This window comes from Ammospiza nelsoni, chromosome 30 (genome assembly GCF_027579445.1).
Source record: "Ammospiza nelsoni isolate bAmmNel1 chromosome 30, bAmmNel1.pri, whole genome shotgun sequence".
In the NCBI taxonomy this organism is placed as follows: domain Eukaryota; kingdom Metazoa; phylum Chordata; class Aves; order Passeriformes; family Passerellidae; genus Ammospiza; species Ammospiza nelsoni.
In genome coordinates this window covers 4,804,535-4,811,843 of record NC_080662.1, presented here as the reverse complement: position 1 = coordinate 4,811,843, position 7,309 = coordinate 4,804,535, and positions in this window count along the sequence as shown.

The window sequence follows — 7,309 nt, the reverse complement described above, 5'->3', positions numbered from 1 at the left end:
GGGGACAGCCACCGTAGGGCACAGGGACACCCTGGGGCACAGAGACACCCTGGGGACGGCCACCGTGGGGCACAAGGACACCCTGGGGACAGCCACGCTGGGGCACAGGGACACCTTGGCGACGGCCCCCCCATCCCTCCGAGGCCAGGCTGTCCCACCCAGCCCCACCTCAGAGAGCTCCCCCAGCGCTGTCCCCAGGCTGTCCCATCCCCGAGGGTGGCACTCCCGCCGGGGTGACGCTGTCCCTGTCCCTCAGGCCAGCGCAGGACGCCGCTCCCTCTGTTCTGCAGCACCCCCGGCGCCCCCGAGCTACCTGCAGGGTCCATGGGGGACCCCAGCGCCGAGGACGAGCGGGGTCTCCGCCGGTGCCACCGGGTCCGGGAGAGGCGAAAGCGGCCGGGCGGGAGCGCCTAAACCCACAGGCTGAAGGGGTCCGGCTCCGGGATCTGCAGGAGGCAGAAAGCCGCCCGGGCAGCCCTGGGGATGTTCCTCTCCTCGTGCTGGAGCTGAAGTTTTTGATCCATTGGCTTGGGAGGCTCCGTGGTGCTACGAGCCGGGGGTGGCGGCGGGCTGCGATTCGGGGATTGGGGTGCCCGGGGAGCAGCGGCGGCGAGATCGGGACCTTCCCCCGCTTCTAGGCAGCCCTGAGCATCGTGGGGCTGACGAGGAGCTCCGGCAGCACTGGGCGGGCGGCAGGGACGGGATGGGATGGGACGGGATGGGACGGGATGGGATGGGATGGGATGGGACGGGACGGGATGGGATGGGATGGGATGGGATGGGATGGGATGGGATGGGATGGGATGGGATGGGATGGGATGGGATGGGATGGATGCTGGCGCTGCTGACGCCCGGCAAGCGGGAATCGCCCAGCCCCGGGGGCACCAGCGGCGGTGCCAGGGCGGGCAGGTGTGCTGTGCCCCGTGCGGGTGAAGAAAGCGCCCTTTGTTCGCCAAGGCCGCCCCGGCAGCCATGAAAGGCTCCAAGCCGCCCGCTCCGGGACGAACCGGAACGGGACAAACACCGGGATGGGCCACGAGTCCCTGAGCTGGCGCTGGGGACAGGGACAGCACGGGGCAGGGGGTATCCTGGGGGGTGGGAGTCGCCAGGAGCCCAAATCCCTTCGGCTTTGGCCACGATCTGGCCTTGAGTGTGCTCCAGAGATGGGTCCGACCCTGCTGCCCCTGCCTGGGGGGCAGAGAGAGATCTTGGGGGGCAGAGAGAGCTCCTGGGGGGGCAGAGAGAGCTCTTGGGGGGGCAAAGAGAGCTCTTGGGGGGCAGAGAGAGCTCCTGGGGGGGCAGAGAGAGCTCTTGGGGGGCAGAGAGAGCTCCTGGGGGGGCAGAGAGAGCTCCTGGGGGGGCAGAGAGAGCTCTTGGGGGGCAGGCAGAGATCCTGGGGGGGCAGAGAGAGAGCTCTTGGGGGGCAGAGAGAGCTCTTGGGGGGCAGAGAGAGCTCCTGCAGCCCCTGCAGACCCCCCAGCAGAGCGGGGAGTGCTCCAAGGGGTGCGGAGGGGCCTTGGGATGCTGCGGGGACAGTGTCACACACAGGGATGCTGTGACAGCATGCTGGCCGTGCCACCCTCACCAGGGATGGGGAGGGAGTGACTGGGACTCTCATCCCTGCCCTGCAGCCCATTAGAGTCATACCCATCCCAGCTGTGCCCATCAGGGTCTCACAGACCCCACCAGTGCCCACCAGGGTCACATAGACCGTGCCTGTGCCCACCAGGGTCACACAGATCCCACCAATGCCCACCAGGATCTCATGGATCCCACAAATGCCCACCGGGGTCACATCCATCTCAACCATGCTCACCAGGATCACACAGACCCCACCTGTGCCCACCAGGATCACATCCATGCCAGCTGTGCCCACCAGGGCCACACAGACCCCACAAATGTCCACCAGGGTCACACAGATCCCACCCAGCTGTGCCCATCAGGGTCTCACAGACCCCACCAATGCCCACCAGGATCTCACAGACCCCACCTGTGCCCACCAGGATCTCACAGACCCCACCTGTGCCCACCAGGATCACATCCATGCCAGCTGTGCCCACCAGGGCCACACAGAGCACACCAATGCCCACCAGGATCTCACAGATCCCACCCAGCTGTGCCCACCAGGATCACACTCATCCCGGCTGTGCCCATCAGGGTGACACAGATCCCACCAATGCCCACCAAGATCATATCCACGCCACCAATTCCCACCAGGATCTCACAGATCCCACCAATGCCCACCAGGCTCACACCATGCCAGCCATGCCCTGCATGCCGCCAGCCAAACCTGGCACCTTGTGTGTGCCCCCCTCACTGTCCCCAAGCCCCAGGACCCCCAGCACGAGGACCCCCGACCCCACCCCACCCACTATGGAGCACACCCGGGGGGGTCTCCCAGGTGGAACCCCCCGTTCCTGGGCTCCCGGGGGGGGCTGGCACCGCTGCCAGGGTTTATGTAACCCGCGTGTGCCCGGGCCGTGCCAGCCTTACATAAACCTGGGCACGACTCGGGGGGGCTCGGGGGGCACGGGAGAAGGGCTGAGGGCCCTGGGGAGCCCAGCAGTGCCAGGGCAGCTCCAGCTCAGCGGTTTGGTCCCGCTGGGAGCTGGCAGAGGGGGTTAACCCTTGCTGGGCCGGTGCCAGGTTGTGCCATCCCATGGCCGGGCACAGCGGGACCCCCAACCTTGCTCGCCCAGGGGGTTTTGGGGCGCTGCTGGCTGCACCCAGTGGGTGCCAGGGAACAGGGAGGGGACCCAGACAGAGCTCGGGGCGAGGGAGAGCCCGCGCCTGCTGCGATGAGAAGGTGCTGAAAGACGAACTCTTCCCTCTGCCTCCCTCCCTCGCTCAGGAATGATGGATCCGGAAGGGCTGGCACGGAGCTGGCAGCGGGAGGGAGCCCGGGGAAGGCTCTGCTTACTGGGGGTGCCCTGGGAATGTCCCCAGGAGGGGACAGGGACGGACGCACCAGGCTGGAAACACCAGCAGGGTGGATGGGGCGAGGAGCGGGGAGCGGGGGGACGATGGAGGGACAGCAGGGGGACGATGGAGGGACAGCAAGGGGATGGACGATGGAGGGACAGCAGGGGGACGATGGAGGGACAGCAGGGAATTTCCCACCATGCACTGGGGCAGCATCCCTGGGCACTGTCCCCTCCCCACGCCACGCTGCCCTCGGCGTGCCAATGAGCCCTGGTGGCGCCTCCCCGGGGCCGGTGCGGTCCCCACGGGGCGGTCACGCTGTGCGAAGCTCTGATGGAGCTCAGGCACCGCATCCCCATCCCCTGCCTGCTCTCACGGCCCCTGCAGGGTCCCTCCACTCCCTGCTGTCCCAGCAGGACCCCCAGAGGGTCCCCAGGGTGAAGCGGGGGGGTCCAGGCTGGGTTTGAGCTCTGCCAGCTGGGAGTAACCCCCGAGGGGGTTCTGCCTTTGTGGCTTGGCACAGAGCTCCAAAATCTTTGGTTTTATCCCGAAACAGAGGGACGGCAACACCCAGGAGCCGAGGGGCGGCCAGCAGGAGGCCGGAAACTCCCGGAGGAGAGAGCTCGGCATCCCTGCCCCGCTCCGGCATCGGGGGACGCTGTGGGGACGTGGGGCACAGGGACACTGTCCCCACGGTGTCCCCTGGGATCATGGGGCAGAGGGACATTGTCCCCACGGTGTCCCTGAGATCATGGGGGACGCTGTGGGGACGCAGAGTAGAGGGACACGGTCCCCATGGCAGCCCCTAGGATAATGGGGGGACACTGTGGGGATGTGGGGCAGAGGGACATTGTCCCCACAGTGTCCCCTGGGATCATGGGGGACGCTGTGGGGACACAGGGTAGAGGAATACTGTCCCCACGGTGTCCCCTGGGATAATAAGGGAACACTGTGGGGATGTGGGACAGAGGGACATTGTCCCCACAGTGTCCCCCATGTTCCCAGAGGACACCGTGAGGATGTGGGACAGAGGGACACTGTCCCCACGGTGTCCCCTGGGATCATGGGGGACGCTGTGGGGACACAAGGCAGAGGGACACTGTCCCCATGGCGTCCCCATGGGGGACCTGTGAGGGACAAGGGATCCCCAGAATGATCCAGCACCGGGGGGGGATGGATGAGGGTCCTGGTCCCCCAAACCCCTCTGCTGATGTCCCAGCAGGGTCCTGCCAGCCCCAGCCCGGTGCCCACAGTGCCAGCCTGGAGCAGGGACCAGGGCACCCCCAGCCCCACAAACTGCCTCTTCCCCGGGAAGAACCCAAAATCCACCGAGGGAGAACCCAAAAATCCACCGGGAAGAACCCAAAAATCCACCGGGGGAGAACCCCAAATCCACCAGGGGAGAACCCCAAATCCACCAGGGAAGAACCCAAAAATCCACCAGGGAAGAACCCCAAATCCACCAGGGAAGAACCCAAAATCCACCAGGGAAGAACCCAAAAATCCACCAGGGAAGAACCCAAAATCCACCAGGGAAGAACCCAAAATCCACCAGGAGAGAACCCAAAATCCACCAGGGGAGAACCCAAAAATCCACCGGGGGAGAACCCCAAATCCACCAGGGGAGAACCCCAAATCCACCAGGGAAGAACCCAAAATCCACCAGGGAAGAACCCAAAAATCCACCAGGGAAGAACCCAAAATCCACCAGGGAAGAACCCAAAATCCACCAGGAGAGAACCCAAAATCCACCAGGGGAGAACCCAAAAATCCACCGGGGGAGAACCCCAAATCCACCAGGAAGAACCCAAAAATCCACCGGGGAAGAACCCAAAATCCACCAGGGGAGAACCCAAAAATCCACCGGGGAAGAACCCAAAATTCACAGGGGAAGAACCCAAAATCCACCAGGGAAGAACCCAAAAATCCACCAGGGAAGAACCCAAAATCCACCAGGGAAGAACCCAAAATCCACCAGGAGAGAACCCAAAATCCACCAGGGGAGAACCCAAAAATCCACCGGGGGAGAACCCCAAATCCACCAGGAAGAACCCAAAAATCCACCGGGGAAGAACCCAAACTCCACCAGGGGAGAATTCAAACTCCACCAGGGGAGAACTCAAAATCCACGGGGGAAGAACCCAAAATCCACCAGGGGAGAACCCAAAAATCCACCGGGGGAGAACCCAAAAATCCACCGGGGAAGAACCCAAACTCCAGCTTTTTCCTCATGCAAAATGGATCCCCGCTCCGGCTCGCCCGGAGTGCGCACACAGAACCTCAACCCTTCCTCTTCCTCCTCCTCCTTCCTCCTCCTCCTCCTCGCAGCCCGGCACGGAGCCCGGCACGCACCTACCTGCCTGCAGCGCAGGTGAGGAAGCTGAGGGCGCAGGCAGAGGAAGCAGCCCCGATCCCACCCCGTGCCCAGCACCGGGCGCGGTGACCGCCAGAGCTTTTGTTAATCTGCGCCCGGCGCTTAAATTAAAAAAAAAAGAAAATAAAAAAAAAAAAGAAAAAAAGAAAAAAAAAAAAAAAAACCCACGTCAAACCTTCAGGAGTCTGGAGGCTGCGGCGGAGCGGAGGGCACGGGAGGACACTCACTCCCACACGAGCAGCTTTCTGGGAATTAGGGCCACAGCCCAACTGCTCTGGCAGCCTGCGCTCCCCTCCAGCCCCGGCTGCCGGTTCGCCGGGGCCCGGGCACCTCCTCGGTGCCGGTGCCGGTCCCGGACAGCCCCAGCGGCCCCGCCGCCGCAGGGTCGGACACTTCTGCCGGCCCTAATCTGCCGCTTTTCCCCGGGGAGGTGAGTAAGCAGCGCTAATCCCGCAGCTCGCTGCGCTGCCGGGACGGACGAGCCGCTGGCCCCGGGCTGGGGCCGCTCCCGGCGCCCGCAACGCGCCCGGCTCGGCTCGGCCCGGTTCGGCCCCGGTTCCGCACGCCCTCAAGGCAAAGCTTGAGATGGACGGAGGGAGAAGCAGCGTCAGAGGGCACGGCGGGATGTGGCAGCCGACCCACCTGTGCCAGGGGTGCCCCCCATGCCGCCGTGCCAGCCCGGCGGTGATGGACGATGCTGCCCGGTGCTGCCGTCCCCGCATCCCTCCTTCCCTCCTCTCACGGGCACCGTGCCCGGTCTGTGCCACCCCGTGCCCCCCTCCACGTGCCCGGCACTCCTGTTTACCCAGCGCCAGGAACCCGCTTCAAATACCTTGATGCCATTAAAAGCTCACCCCGGGGCCAAGGGCTTAGCGCGGCAGCCAGGGACGCGGGCAGCCCGCTGTGCCACCCCGGCGGGCCTGGCAGCACCTACCTGGCAGTGCCCGGGCGCTGCGGTGTCCCCACGGTGCTCCAGCTCGCGGTGACACGGGACAGAGCGCTGGGCAGCAGTTTCTCGCTGCCTCAGTTGGAAATGCCGTGCCTCAGTTTCCCCGCTCCACCTGGGGTGCCCAGTTCGCCCTGGAGGTGATGCCCTGGGGGTTGCAGTCCCCAAAAAGTGCTCAGCCCCGCGGTGTCACGGCGGGGACACGGAGCCGGAACGGCGCTCGGTGCCAGCGCGGGCTGGCTGGGGACAGACGCGTCCCCGGGGGGACAGGCGGCTGCGGGGAGGAGGGGGGGATGCAGCAGCAGCAGCAGCAGCAGCAGCAGCAGCAGCAGCGCTCCTTCAGCCGTGTCCTCCCACACTCCCGTCACCTCGAACGCCCTTTTCCCGACCCCTCCCGCCACCGCCGCGCTTCCCACCCGTCAGCCTCTTCCTCGCCATCATCCTCATCCTCCTCCTCCTCATCCTCACCGGCAGCCTGGGGTGGGGGCATGAGCGCGCTGTAGACACGGTGTGGGGGCGCAGTGGGGACCCCCCCAGAATGAGTGGGGAGGTTTTACCTGGGGAGGGAGGGATGGATGGATGGATGGATGGATGGATGGATGGATGGATGGATGGATGGAGGGATGGAGGTCACATCATCCCCCCGCCTCTCCCGCGGCTCCTCAGCCCGCCCTCGCTGCCCTCTGCGGCGGGAGGCAGCTGAGAGCTCCCGGGGCTGCCAGAAAAGAGGCTGCGTTTAAAACAACAGACATAATTATGCTTTTGATACCGTCTGCTAAAAATACAGCGCGGTGCCGCGCGGGGAGCCATGTGTGCGCGGCCTCACATGGCTGCGGCCCCAGCAGCTGACTCAGACCGCGGCCACCGGCAGGGGACAGCGTGGGGGGAGCCCCGTGGGGACCGGGGGGGTGCCACCCCCACCTGGGACCCCCAAACAGCCGGGCTGGGGGGAGAAGGGCAGCGCGGGGATGGCAGGAGCATCGCAGAGAAAAGGGGGGAAAATGAGCTGGGCATGGGGAGGGAAGGAGGGGGGTGGCAGGAGCCTGGCGTCACTCGGTGTCACCAGG